This window comes from Salvelinus sp. IW2-2015, unplaced genomic scaffold, assembly GCF_002910315.2.
Source record: "Salvelinus sp. IW2-2015 unplaced genomic scaffold, ASM291031v2 Un_scaffold3951, whole genome shotgun sequence".
Lineage (NCBI taxonomy): Eukaryota > Metazoa > Chordata > Actinopteri > Salmoniformes > Salmonidae > Salvelinus > Salvelinus sp. IW2-2015.
The window spans coordinates 33,739-49,719 of NW_019945225.1; positions in this window are offsets into that span (position 1 = coordinate 33,739).

Here is a 15,981-nt window from a genome sequence, read left to right on the forward strand (position 1 = left end):
ACTTCTAGGTTTCAGAGCAAGTGACGTAACTGATTGAAACGCTAGTAGCGCGTACCCGCTAACTAGCTAGCCATTTCACATCCGTTACACACGCACATCAACAAAACACAAAATCAACAGCTAATGCTAGCCAGAACAAGATTAGCTAAAAATCCTAACGAAGGAACATTAGATAAACTCTCTCACACTTTTTTCAGCTAGTTAGACTTCAAAATTGCACTGATAAACGTTGGGGAATAGCCTGCCCGTCCTTCTGTAGCTTGCCTGCCAATGCATGCCATTGACCCTAACTGGCTAAAGTTGGCTAGCTTGCTAGCTAGCTCCTTCCAGGCACAAATGAGAGAAGACTTCACTGACCATTTTATTCGTCCTATCAGAGCTGGTTAGGCTGTTAACATGTTATCTACAGCGTTCTTGACTAACTATTACTTTTGTGTGGCCTACTTTTACCGACACCGGTCATATTCAGCGGGTGTGTTGCGCATTCGTAAATTCATCAGTTATTCTGCGCTCTGGCACACTCAGACAATAGTGCTCTGAAATTGGAGAAGATAGCTAGCCAGAGTGAATATGCTAACTGGATAACAGTCGTTCAGCTAGCTCGCGAAGGGATTCACATTTCTTGCTAGCTAACAAAATGACACGTGCATCTCTAGCTGTGTAGCCACCGAAGAACGATTTGAGGAGAGAAAAAGTCAGTCACTCACCCAGTCCTCCAATGACATGACGTCCTCCTAGCAGCTAGCTAGCTAGCTAGCTATGTAGCTAACGTTAGGCTCTGTGTTTTTAGCTTGCTACATAMACAGTTACGCTAGCATATTAGGAACATAATGACTGACTTGTGACCATTGCCCTTGCTAGTTTAATTGTATTGACATTCCCAGCCTTAGTTACATTCGTCGGTTTTATACCAGGCCAACTGGGATTTACAACCTGATAGCAATATTTTTTGAACTACCAAGAAATGTATTGCTGAATTATATGAATCATGTGGTTCATGATGATCATCATGCACTGAACCACATCCATCTGTTCTGACAACAACGCCCTTAGTGTACATCACGGAATGTTGAATCACATAGAACCTATTTTTACAGTTGGTTTTTGTAGTGTAAACTGGGAATTTGATATTTTTTCGACTGATATTCTGATTGTTTGTTTGTTTCATATTTGCCAAGTAGTTCAAAACGCTGTCAGTTCCACTTTAAGATACTCTTTGAAGAGGTAGGGGTTTCAGCTGCTTTTGGAAGATGGGCAGGCACTTTGCTGTTCCAGCTTCAGGGGGAAGCTGGTTCCACAACTGGGGTGCCAGGACAGAAGAGCTTGGAGAAGAGCTTGGACTGGGCTGAGTGGAAGCTGTCCTCCCGTAGGGGTGGGAGGACCAAGAGACCAGGAACAGAGTGCTCGGGTTGGGGTTTAGGGTTTGAGCATAGCCTGAAGCTAGGAAGGGGTAGTTCCTCTTGCTGCTCCATAGGCAAGCACCATGGTCTTGTAGTGGATGTGAGCTTCGACTGGAAGCCAGAGGATTGTGCGGAGGAGYGGGGTGACATTGGAGAACTTGGGAAGGTTGAACACCAGGCGGCCTGCAGCGTTCTAGATAACTTGCAGGGGTTTGGTGGCACAAGCGGAGAGCCCAGCCAACAGAGAGTTGCAGTAGTCCAGACGTGAGATGACAAGTGCCTGGATTAGGACCTGCGCTGCTTCCTGTGTGAGGTAGGGTCGAACTCTCTGGATGTTGTAGACCATGAACCTGCAGGAGCAGGTCACTGCTTTGATGTTTGCAGAGAACAACAGGGTATTCTCCAGGGTCACGCCAAGGTTCTTTGCACTCTGGGAGGGTGACACTGAAGTTCTCAATCGTGACGGAGAGGTCTTTGAGTGGGCAGGCCTTCCCTGGGAAGAAGAGCACCTCCGTCTTGTTGTGGTTGAGCTTGAGGTGGTGGGTCGACATCCAAGCTGAGATATCTGCCAGGCACATGGATGACAGAAGGAGGAAAGGAGAAAAGTAGTTGAGTGTCAACAGCATAGCAATGATAGGAGAGACCATGTGAGGATATGATGGAGCCCAATGACTTGGTATATAGAGAGAAGAGAACCTAGAACTGAGCCCTGGGGGACACCAGTAGTGAGAGTCCGTGATGCAGACACAGATCCTCTCCACGTCACCTGGTAGGAGCGGCCTGCCAGGTAGGATGTAATCCAAGAGTGTGCAGAGCCTGTGATGCCTAGCCCTGAGARGGTGGAGAGGAGGATCTGATAGAGCCTGAGAGGCCCAGCCCTGAGAGGGTGGAGAGGAGGATCTGATAGAGCCTGAGACGCCCAGCCCTGAGAGGGTGGAGAGGAGGATCTGATAGAGCCTGAGACACCCAGCCCTGAGAGGGTGGAGAGGAGGATCTGATAGAGCCTGAGACACCCAGCCCTGAGAAGGTGGACAGGAGGATCTGATAGAGTCTGAGACACCCAGCCCTGAGAAGGTGGAGAGGAGGATCTGATAGAGTCTGAGACACCCAGCCCTGAGAAGGTGAAGAGGAGGATCTGATGGTTCACGGTGTTTAAAGCAGCAGATAGATCTAGGAGGATGAGAACAGAGGAGAGAGAGTCAGCTTTGGCAGTGCGGAGAGCCTCCGTGACACAGAGAAGAGCTGTCTCGGTTCAGTGACCCGTCTTGAAGCCTGAACGGTTGGAGTCTAGAAGATGGTTCTGAGAGAGATAATGAGAGTGTTGATCAGAGACAGAGGCTCTCTCTCTCCTCTGTTCTCATCCTACTTGAGTGTGTTGTCTCTGATCAACTCTCTGAGTATCTCTGTCAGAACCATCTTCTACACACTCAGGTGTTTTGGAAATAAAAGAAGGGATACAGGTCAGTAGTTTTTGACCTCAGATGAGTTCGAGTGTTGGTTTCTTGAGGAGGGGAGCAACTCGGGTCATTTTCAAGTCCGAGGGGACGCAGACAGTGGTCAGGGATGAGTTGATGAGGGAAGTGAGGAATGGGAGAAGGTCTCCAGAGATGGTCTGGAGAAGGGAGGAGAGGATGGGGTCGGACGGGCAGGTTTTCGGGAGGCCAGACCTCACTAGACTGGAGAGAGAGGGGAGAAAGAGGTCAAGGCGTAGGGTAGTTCTGTATGAGTGGGACCAGTGGACTCAATAGGCTGAGTGAATGAGAGAGACCAGTGGACTCAATAGGCTGAGTGAATGAGAGAGACCAGTGGACTCAATAGGCTGAGTGAATGAGAGAGACCAGTGGACTCAATAGGCTGAGTGAATGAGTGGGACCAGTGGACTCAATAGGCTGAGTGAAATGAGTGGGACCAGTGGACTCAATAGGCTGAGTGAATGAGTGGGACCAGTGGACTCAATAGGCTGAGTGAATGAGAGAGACCAGTGGACTCAATAGGCTGAGTGAATGAGAGAGCCAGTGGACTCAATAGGCTGAGTGAATGAGAGAGACCAGTGGACTCAATAGGCTGAGTGAATGAGAGAGACCAAGTGGACTCAATAGGCTGAGTGAATGAGTGGGACCAGTGGACTCAATAGGCGAGTGAATGAGTGGGACCAGTGGACTCAATAGGCTGAGTGAATGAGTGGGCCCAGTGGACTCAATAGGCTGAGTGAATGAGTGGGACCAGTGGACTCAATAGGCTGAGTGAGTGAGTGGGACCATTGGACTCAATAGGCTGAGTGAATGAGAGAGACCAGTGGACTCAATAGGCTGAGTGAATGAGTGAGACCAGTGGACTCAATAGGCTGAGTGAATGAGTGGGACCAGTGGACTCAATAGGCTGAGTGAATGAGTGAGACCAGTGGACTCAATAGGCTGAGTGAATGAGAGAGACCAGTGGACTCAATAGGCTGAGTGAATGAGTGGGACCAGTGGACTCAATAGGCTGAGTGAATGAGTGGGACCAGTGGACTCAATAGGCTGAGTGAATGAGTGGGACCAGTGGACTCAATAGGCTGAGTGAATGAGTGGGACCAGTGGACTCAATAGGCTGAGTGAATAGTGAGACAGTGGACTCAATAGGCTAAGTGAATGAGTGAGACCGTGGACTCAATAGGCTGAGTGAATGAGTGAGACCAGTGGACTAATAGGCTGAGTGAATAAGTGAGACCAGTGGACTCAATAGGCTGAGTGAATGAGTGGGACCAGTGGACTCAATAGGCTGAGTGAATGAGGGGACCAGTGGACTCAATAGGCTGAGTGAATGAGTGGAGACCAGTGGTCTCAATAGGCTGAGTGAATGAGTGAGACCAGTGGACTCAATAGGCTGAGTGAATGAGTGGGACCAGTGGACTCAATAGGCTGAGTGAATGAGTGGGACCAGTGACTCAATAGGCTGAGTGAATGAATGGGACCAGTGGACTCAATAGGCTGAGTGAATGAGAGAGACCAGTGGACTCAATAGGCTGAGTGAATGAGTGGGACCAGTGGACTCAATAGGCTGAGTGAATGAGAGAACCAGTGGACTCAATAGGCTGAGTGAATGAGTGGGACCAGTGGCCTCAATCGGCTGAGTGAATGAGAGAGACCAGTGGACTCAATAGGCTGAGTGAATGAGTGGGACCAGTGGACTCAATAGGCTGAGTGAATGAGAGAGACCAGTGGACTCAATAGGCTGAGTGAATGAGAGAGACCAGTGGGACTCAATAGGCTGAGTGAATGAGAGAGACCAGTGGACTCAATAGGCTGAGTGATGAGTGGGACCAGTGGACTCAATAGGCTGAGTGAATGAGAGAGACAGTGGACTCAATAGGCTGAGTGAATGAGAGAGACCAGTGGACTCAATAGGCTGAGTGATGAGAGAGACCAGTGGACTCAATAGGCTGAGTGAATGAGGAGACCGTGGACTCAATAGGCTGAGTGAATGAGTGAGACACGTGGCTCAATAGGCTGAGTGAATGAGTGGACCAGTGGACTCAATAGGCTGAGTGAATGAGTGGGACCAGTGGACTCAATAGGCTGAGTGAATGAGTGGGACCAGTGGATCAATAGGCTGAGTGAATGAGGGACCAGTGGACTCAATAGGCTGAGTGAATGAGAGAGCCCAGTGGACTCAATAGGCTGAGTGAATGAGTGGGACCAGTGGACTCAATAGGCTGAGTGAATGAGAGACCAGTGGACTCAATAGGCTGAGTGAATGAGTGGGACCAGTGGACTCAATGGCTGAGTGAATGAGAGAGACCAGTGGACTCAATAGGCTGAGTGAATGAGTGGACCAGTGGACTCAATAGGCTGAGTGAATGAGAGAGACCAGTGGACTCAATAGGCTGAGTGAATGAGAGAGACCAGTGGACTCAATAGGCTGAGTGAATGAGAGAGACCAGTGGACTCAATAGGCTGAGTGAATGAGTGGGACCAGTGGACTCAATAGGCTGAGTGAATGAGAGAGACCAGTGGACTCAATAGGCTGAGTGAATGAGAGAGACCAGTGGACTCAATAGGCTGAGTGATGAGAGAGACCAGTGGACTCAATAGGCTGAGTGAATGAGAGAGACCAGTGACTCAATAGGCTGAGTGAATGAGTGGGACCAGTGGACTCAATAGGCTGGTGAATGAGAGAGACCAGTGGACTCAATAGGCTGAGTGAATGAGAGAGACCAGTGGACTCAATAGGCTGAGTGAATGAGTGGGACCAGTGGACTCAATAGGCTGAGTGAATGAGTGGGACCAGTGGACTCAATAGGCTGAGTGAGTGAGTGGGACCATTGGACTCAATAGGCTGAGTGAATGAGAGAGACCAGTGACTCATAGGCTGAGTGAATGAGTGAGACCAGTGGACTCAATAGGCTGAGTGAATGAGTGGGACCAGTGGACTCAATAGGCTGAGTGAATGAGTGAGACCAGTGGACTCAATAGGCTGAGTGAATGAGAGAGACCAGTGGCTCAATAGGCTGAGTGAATGAGTGGGACCAGTGGACCAATAGGCTGAGTGAATGAGTGGGACCAGTGGACTCAATAGGCTGAGTGATGAGTGGGACCAGTGAACTCAATAGGCTGAGTGAATGAGTGGGACCAGTGGACTCAATAGGCTGAGTGAATCGTGAGACCAGTGGACTCAATAGGCTAAGTGAATGAGTGAGACCAGTGGACTCAATAGGCTGAGTGAATGAGTGAGACCAGTGGACTCAATAGGCTGAGTGAATAAGTGAGACCAGTGGACTCAATAGGCTGAGTGAATGAGTGGGACCAGTGGACTCAATAGGCTGGTGAATGAGTGGGGACCAGTGGACTCAATAGGCTGAGTGAATGAGTGAGACCAGTGGTCCAATAGGCTGAGTGAATGAGTGAGACCAGTGGACTCAATAGGCTGAGTGAATGAGTGGGACCAGTGGACTCAATAGGCTGAGTGAATAAGTGGGACCAGTGGACTCATAGGCTGAGTGAATGAATGGGACCAGTGGACTCAATAGGCTGAGTGAATGAGAGAGACCAGTGGACTCAATAGGCTGAGTGAATGAGTGGGACCAGTGGACTCAATAGGCTGAGTGAATGAGAGACCAGTGGACTCAATAGGCTGAGTGATGAGTGGGACCAGTGGACTCAATCGGCTGAGTGAATGAGAGAGACCAGTGGACTCAATAGGCTGAGTGATGAAGTGGGACCAGTGGACTCAATAGGCTGAGTGAATGAGAGAGACCAGTGGACTCAATAGGCTGAGTGAATGAGAGAGACCAGTGGACTCAATAGGCTGAGTGAATGAGAGAGACCAGTGGACTCAATAGGCTGAGTGAATGAGTGGGACCAGTGGACTCAATAGGCTGAGTGAATGAGAGAGACCAGTGGACTCAATAGGCTGAGTGAATGAGAGAGACCAGTGGACTCATAGGCTGAGTGAATGAGAGAGACCAGTGGACTCATAGGCTGAGTGAATGAGAGAGACCATGGACTCAATAGGCTGAGTGAATGAGTGAGACCAGTGGACTCAATAGGCTGAGTGAATGAGAGAGACCAGTGGACTCAATAGGCTGAGTGAATGAGAGAGACCAGTGGACTCAATAGGCTGAGTGAATGAGTGGGCCAGTGAACTCAATAGGCTGAGTGAATGATGGGACCAGTGGACTCAATAGGCTGAGTGAATGAGAGAGACCAGTGGACTCAATAGGCTGAGTGAATGAGAGAGACCAGTGGACTCAATAGGCTGAGTGAATGAGTGGGACAGTGGACTCAATAGGCTGAGTGAATGAGAGAGACCAGTGGACTCAATAGGCTGAGTGAATGAGAGAGACCAGTGGACTCAATAGGCTGAGTGAATGAGAGAGACCAGTGGACTCAATAGGCTGAGTGAATGAGAGAGACCAGTGGACTCAATAGGCTGAGTGAATGAGTGGGACCAGTGGACTCAATAGGCTGAGTGAATGAGAGAGACCAGTGGACTCAATAGGCTGAGTGAATGAGAGAGACCAGTGACTCAATAGGCTGAGTGAATGAGAGAGACCAGTGGACTCAATAGGCTGAGTGAATGAGAGAGACCAGTGGACTCAATAGGCTGAGTGAATGAGTGGGACCAGTGGACTCAATAGGCTGAGTGAATGAGTGGGACCAGTGGACTCAATAGGCTGAGTGAATGAGTGGGCAGTGCGTCAATAGCCGAGTGAATGAGTGGGACCAGTGGACTCAATAGGCTGAGTGAATGAGTGGGACCAGTGGACTCAATAGGCTGAGTGAATGAGAGAGACCAGTGGACTCAATAGGCTGAGTGAATGAGTGGGACCAGTGGACTCAATAGGCTGAGTGAATGAGAGAGCCAGTGGACTCAATAGGCTGAGTGAATTAGAGAGACAGTGGACTCAATAGGCTGAGTGAATGAGGAAAGTATGTCGACAACCTTCTTTTCAAAGCGGTTGACAAAGTCGTCCGCAGAAAGGGAAGGGGGGTGGGATGGAGGATTAAAGAGGGAGGAGAAGATGGAACATATTTTTTCTGGGGTTAGAAGCTTGAAATTTAGGGTGATAGAAAGTGGCTTTAGCAGCAGATACAGAGGAAGAGAAGGTAGAGAGGAGGGAGTTTAACGATGATAGGTCCTCCGTGAGTTTAGTTTTCATCCGTTTTTGCTCAGCTGCCCGCAGCCGTGTTCTGTAAACTCCCAATGAGTCACTCAGCCACGGAGCAGGAATGGAGGGCTGAGCCGGCCGGGAGGAAAGGGGACACTGTGAGTCATAGAATGCAGAAAGGGGTGAAGAGTGGGGTTGAACAGAGACCTGGAGGAGGGTTACAGTGAGATCAGTGGAATTCCTTTCCATTTGCTCCGTTCCAGCCAATAGTATGAGCCGTCCTCTCCTCAGCGGCCTCCACTGGCACACAGGGTAAATTAGAAGGGTTGCAGCCCAGGGGAGCGTCTGTAAAGCCTACAGGGAGACGAGCCAACAGGTATAGAAAACACACACATAGTTGCCAAAGCTACAGAAAAGCAAAATGAGATCATCAGAAAATAACTAGGTAAGATAATCAAGTGACAGAGTGGACCCTTCCTCTCTTTCCTTCCTCCAACAACTCACTCCGCAGAACAACTCTGCAGAACAACTCTGTAGAACAACTCTGTAGAACAACTCGGAGAACAACTCGGTAGAATAACTCGGTAGAACAACTCTGTAGAACAACTCTGTAGAACAACTCTGTAGAACATCTCGGTTTAGAACAACTCTGTAGAACAACTCTGCAGAACAACTCTGTAGAACAATCGTAGAACAACTCTGTAGAACAACTCTGTAGAACAACTCTGTAGAACATCTCGGTAGAACAACTCTGTAGAACAACTCTGTAGAACAACTCTGTAGAACAACTCTGTAGAACAACTCCGCAGAACAACTCTGTAGAAACAACTCTGTAGAAACAACTCTGTAGAAACAACTCTGTAGAACAACTCGGTCGAACAACTCTGTAGAATAACTCGGTAGAACAACTCTGTAGATACTCTGTAGAATAACTCTGTAGAATAACTCTGTAGAACAACTCTGTAGAACAACTCTGTAGAACAACTCGGTAGAACAACTCTGTAGAATACTCGTAGAACAACTCTGTAGAATAACTCGTAGAACAAAATCGGCAGAAAAGGCTCCCCAGAAACCGTTCTTGTTTCTCCATCCTCACCTGAGACACCTCCCCCTCCCCCTACCTCCTCATCTGAGACACTACCCCCTCCCCCTCCCCATCCTCACCTGAAACACTCCCCCTCCCTCTCTCATCTGAGACTCTACCCCGCCCCTCCCCATCCTCACCTGAGACACTCCCCCTACCTCCCCATCCTCACCTGAGACACTCCCCCTCCCTCCTCATCTGAGACATCCCCCTCCCCATCCTCACCTGAGACACTCCCCCCCCCCTCCTCATCTGAGACACTACCCCTCCCCTCCTCCTCATCTGAGACACTCCCCCTCCCCCTACCTCCTAATCTGAGACACTACCCCTCCCCCTCCCAATCCTCACCTGAGACACTCCCCCTCCCCCTCCCTCCTCATCTGAGACACTACCCCTCCCCCTCCCCATCCTCACCTGAGACACTCCCCCTAACCCTCCCCATCCTCACCTGAGACACTCCCCCTCCCTCCTCATCTGAGACACTCCCCCTCCCCATCCTCACCTGAGACACTCTCCCCCCCCCCCCCTCCTCATCTTGAGACACTACCCTCCCCCTCCTCCTCATCTGAGACACTCCCCTCCCCTACCTCCTAATCTGAGACACTACCCCCCCTCCCAATCCTCACCTGAGACACTCCCCCCCCCTCCCTCCTCATCTGAGACACTACCCCTCCCCTCCCCATCCTCACCTGAGACACTCCCCTACCTCCCATCCTACTGAGACACACCCCTCCCTCCTCATCTGAGACACTCCCCTCCCCATCCTCACCTGAGACACATCCTCACCTGACCCCACTCACCTACATTCCCCTCACCCTGCACTAGCCTCACACTACCTGCACTAACCTCTACCTCCTGCCTCACGACACTCCTCACCTCCTGCTAGACCCTCCCTCCCTCTAGACCCTGTCACTACTGACACCTGCCTACACTGACTAGACCCTTCACTCAAGCCTGACTAGCCTGTCACTACACCTGACTAGACCCTGTCACTACAGCCTCACTGACTAGACCCTGTCATACAGCTGACTAGACCCTGTCACTACAGCCTCACTGACTAGACCCTGTCACTAACGCCCTGACTAGACCCTGTCACTACCAGCCTGACTAGACCCTGTCACTACAGCCTGACTAGACCTGCCACAGCCTGACGACTGTCACTACAGCCTGCTGACTAGACCTGTCACTACAGCCTCACTGACTAGACACTGTCACTACAGCCTCACTGACTAGACCCTGTCACTACAGCCTCCTGACTAGACCCTGTCACTACAGCTCACGATACCCTGTCATACAGCTGACTAGACCCTGTCACTACAGTCCTGACTAGACCCTGTCACTACAGCCTACAGACTGTCACTACACTACTAGACCCTGTCACTACAGCCTGACTAGACCCTGTCACTACAGCCACTGACTAGACCCTGTCACTACAGCCTGACTAGACCCTGGTCACTACAGCCTGACTAGACCTGTCACTACAGCCTGACTAGACCCTGTCACTACAGCCGACTTAGACCCTGACACTACAGGCCTTGACTAGACCCTGTCACTACAGCCCTGACTAGACCTGTCACTACAGCCTGACTAGACCCTGTCACTACAGCCTGGACTAGACCCTGTCACTACAGCCTGACTAGACCTGTCACTACAGCCTGACTAGACCCTGTCACTTACAGCCTCACTTGACTAGACCCTGTCACTACAGCCTGACTAGACCCTGTCACTTACAGCCCACTGACTAGACCCTGTCACTACAGCCTGACTAGACCCTGTCACTACAGCCTGACAGCCCTGTCACTACAGCCTGACTAGACCTGTCACTACAGCCTGACTAGACCCTGTCACTACAGATGCTACACGACCTACTAGACCTGTCATACAAGCTGACTAACCCTGGCACTACAGCCTGACTAGGACCCTGTCACTACAGCCTGACTAGACCCTGTTCACTACAGCCTGACTACGACCCTGTCACTACAGCCTACTGACTAGACCCTGGTCACTACAGCCTCACTGACTAGACCCTGTCACTACAGCCTGACTAGACCTGTCACTACAGCCTCACTGACTAGACCCTGTCACTACAGCCTGACTAGACCCTGTCACTACAGCCTCACTGACTAGACCCTGTCACTACAGCCTGACTAGACCCTGTCACTACAGCCTCACTACTAGACCCTGTCACTACAGCCTGACTAGACTGACTACAGCCTGACTAGACCTGTCACTACAGCCTGATCCTGTCACTACAGCCTGACTAGACCCTGTCACTACAGCCTGCACCACTAACCCTCACTAGTCCTGTCACTACAGCCTGACTAGACCCTGTCACTACAGTCACTGACTAGACCCTGTCACTACAGTCACTGACTAGACCCTGCTCTCACTACAGCCTGACTAGACCCTGTCACTACAGCCTGACTAGACCCTGTCACTACAGCCTGACTAGACCCTGTCCTACAGCCTGACTAGACCCTGTCACTACAGCCTGACTAGACCCTGTCACTACAGCCTGACTAGACCCTTCACTACGCCTGACTAGACCCTGTCACTAAGCCTACTATAGACCCTGTCACTCAGCCTCACTGACTAGACCCTGTCATAAGCCTGAAGACCCTGGTCACTACAGCCTGACTAGACCCTGTCACTACAGCCTGACTAGACCCTGGCACTACAGCCTGACTGACCCTGTCACTACAGCCTATAGACCCTGTCACACAGCCTGACTAGACCCTGTCACTACAAGCCTGACTAGACCCTGTCACTACAGCTGACTAGACCCTGTCACTACAGCCTCACTGACTAGACCCTGTCACTACAGCCTTGACTAGACCCTGTCACTACAGCCTACTGACTAGACCCTGTCACTACAGCGCTGACTAGACCCTGTCACTACAGCCTGACTAGACCCTGTCACTACAGCCTGACTAGGACCCTGTCACTACAGTCACTGACTAGACCCTGTCACTACAGCCTGACTAGACCCTGTCACTACAGCCTGACTAAGGACCTGTCACTACAGCCTGACTAGACCCTGTTCACTACAGCCTGACTAGACCCTGTCACTACAGCCTCACTGACTAGACCCTGTCACTTACAGCCTGACTAGGACCTGTCACTACAGCCTACTGACTAGACCCTGTCACTACAGCCTGACTAGACCCTGTCACTACAGCCTGACTAGACCCTGTCACTACAGCCTGACTAGACCCTGTCACTACAGCCTGACTAGACCCTTGTCAGTACAGCCTGACTAGACCCTGTCACTACAGCCTGTACTAGACCCTGTCACTACAGCCTGACTAGACCCTGTCAACTACAGCCTGACTAGACCCTGTCACTACAGCCCACTGACTAGACCCTGTCACTACAGCTGACTGACCCTGTTCACTCAGCCTGACTAGACCCTGTCACACATAACAGGCCTGACTAGACCCTGTCACTACAGCCTGACTAGACCCTGTCACTACAGCCTGACTAGACCCTGTCACTACAGCCTACTGACTAGACCCTGTCACTACAGCCTGACTAGACCCTTCACTACAGCCTGACTAGACCCTGTCACTACAGCCTGACTAGACCCTGTCACTACAGCCCTGACTAGACCCTGTCACTACAGCCTGATAGAACCCTGTACTACAGCCTTACTAGACCCTGTCACTACAGCCTGACTAGACCTGTCACTACAGCCGACTAGACCCTGTCACTACAGCCTGACTAGACCCTGTCACTACAGCCTGACTAGACCCTGTCACTACAGCCTGACTGACCCTGTCACTACAGCCTGACTAGACCCTGTCACTACAGCCTGACTAGACCCTGTCACTACAGCCTGTCTAGACCCTGTGCACTACAGCCTGACTAGACCCTGTCACTACAGCCTGACTAGACCCTGTCACTACAGCCTGATCTAGCCCTGTCACTACAGCCTGGACTAGACCCTGTCACTACAGCCTGACTAGGACCCTGTCACTACAGCCTGACTAGACCCTGTCACTACAGCCTGACTAGACCCTGTCACTACAGCCTGACTAGCTCTGACTACAGCCTGACAGCCTGTCACTACAGCCTGGACTAGACCCTGTCACTACAGCCTCCACTGACTAGACCCTGTCACTACAGCCTGACTAGACCCTGTCACTACAGCCTGACTAGACCCTGTCACTACAGCCTGACTAACCTGTTCACTACAGCCTGACTAGACCCTTGTCACTACAGCCTGACTAGACCCTGTCACTACAGCCCCTGGACCTGTGACCCTGTCACTACAGCCTGACTAGACCCTGTCACTACAGCCTGGACTAGCCCTGTCACTACAGCCTCCGACTAGACCCTGTCACTAACAGCCTGGACTAGACCCTGTCACTCAGCCTGACTGACCCTGTCACTACAGCCTGACTAGACCCTGTCACTTACAGCCTGACTAGACCCTGTCACTACAGCCTCGACTGACTAGACCCTGTCATACAGCCTGAAGACCTGTCACTACAGCTGACTAGACCCTGTCACTCAACAGCCTGACTAGACCCTGTCACTACAGCCTCACTGACTAGACCCTGTCACTACAGCCTTGACTAGACCCTGTCACTACCAGCCTGACTGACTAGAGCCCTGTCACTACAGGCCTGACTAGACCCTGTCACTACAGCCCTGACAAGAACCCTTCACTACAGCCTGACTAGACCCTGTCACTACAGCCTGACTAGCCCTGTCACTACACCTGCTAGACCTTCACTACAGCCTGACTAGCCCTGTCACTAAGCCTGACTAGACCCTGTCACTACAGCCTGACTAGCCCTGTCATTGATGATTGTTGAGGACAGTCTAAAATATTCAGACATTGATTTAAGTCAATCAAAAATGGACACAAGTTTTTAAAAAATTGGAACATCGTTCCATGTTAAGTCAACTTATCTGGGGAAGTCTGAATCGGGCCTCCAATCTGACTTCGTGTACCCCAGGCAGGCTGTAGACACCACAGGACAGCCACAGCCCAGTAACAGCGGCCCAATGTTGATTTGTGGGTTACCCCAGGCAGGCTGTAGACCCCACAGGGACAGCCACAGCCTATGTACGGGCCCAATGTGATGTGTACCCCAGCAGGCTTGTAGCACACAGGCAGCCACAGCCCAGTTAACATGCCCAATGTGACGTGTGTACAGCAGGCAGGCTGGGTAGACACACAGGGGACAGCACAGCCCGAACAGGGCCCAATGTTGGATGTGGGTACCCCAGGCAGGCTGTAGACACACAGGGACAGCCACAGCCAGTAACAGGGCCCAATGTGACGTGTGGAACAGGGGCAGGCTGTAGGACACACAGGGACAGACACAGCCCGTAATTAGGGCCCAGATGTTGATGTGGGTACCCCAGGCAGGTGTGACAACAGGGACAAGCCACAGCCCAGTAACAGGGCCAATGTGATGTGGGTACCCCAGGCAGGCTGTAGACACACAGGTTACAGCCACAGCCGAGTAACAGGGCCCAATGTTTTATGTGGGTACCCAGGCAGGCTGTGAGACACACAGGGACGCCACAGCCCAGTAACAGGGCCCAATGTTTGATTGTGGGTACCCCAGGCAGGCTGTAGACACACAGGACGCCACAGCCAGTAACAGGGCCAATGTTGATGTGGGTACCCCAGGCAGGCTGTAGACACACAGGGACGCCACAGCCCTAGTAACCATGGCCCAATGTGACGTGGGTATAACAGGAGGCTGTAGACACACAGGGACAGCCACGTCCAGTAACAGGGCCCAATGTGATGTGGTACCCAGGCAGGCTGTAGGACCACCACAGGACAGCCACAGCCAGTAACAGGCCCAATGTGATGTGGGTACCCCAGGCAGGCTGTAGACACACAGGGGCAGACAAGCCCAGTAACAGGGCCAATTGTGTATGTGGGGTCCCCAGGCAGGCTGTTAGACCACAGGGACAGGCACAGCCCCAGTAACAGGGCCCAATGTGATGTGGTACCCAGCAGGGTGTAAGACAACAGGATAGACACAGCCCAGTTAACAGGGCCCAATGTGTATGTTTGGGTACCCCAGGCAGGCTGTAGACACACAGGGGACAGCCACCCGCCCAGTACAGGGCCCAATGTGATGTGGGTACCCCAGCAGGGCTGTAGGACACACAGGGACAGACAAGGCCAGTAACAGGCCAATGTGATGTGGGTACCCCAGGCAGGCTGTAAGACACCAGGGACAGACACAGCCCAGTAAAGGGCCAATTTGATGTGGGTACTCAGGCAGGTGTAGACACACAGGGACGACACAGCCAGTAACAGGGCCAATGTGATTGTGGGTACCCCAGGCAGGCCGTGTGAACACAGGGACAGACCACAGCCCAGTAACATGGCCCAATGTGACGTGGGTACAAGCAGGCTGTAGACACAACAGGGACAGACACAAGCAGTAACAGGGCCCAAGTGATGTGGGTACCCAGGCAGGCTGTAGAACCCCAGGGACAGCTACAGCCCAGTAACAGGGCCCATGTGTGTGGGTACCCCAGGCAGGCTGTCAGACACACAGGGACAGGACACAGCCAGTAACAGGTCCCATGTGATGTGGGTACCCCAGGAGGGCTGTAGACACACAGGACAGACACAGCCCGTAACAGGGCCCCAATGTGACGTGGTGGTACAGCAGGCTGTAGAACACGGGACAGAACAGCCAGTAACAGGGCCAATTGTTGACTGGGTACAGCAGGCTGTAGACCACACAGGGACAGCACAGCCCAGTAACCAGGGGCCAATGTAAATGTGGGTACCCCAGGCTGATAGGGACACACAGGACAGCCACAGCCCAGTAACAGGGCCAATTGTGATTGTGGGTACCCCCAGGCTGTTTAGACAAGGACAGCCACAGCCAGTAACAGGGCGGTGTGATGTGGGTACCCCAGCA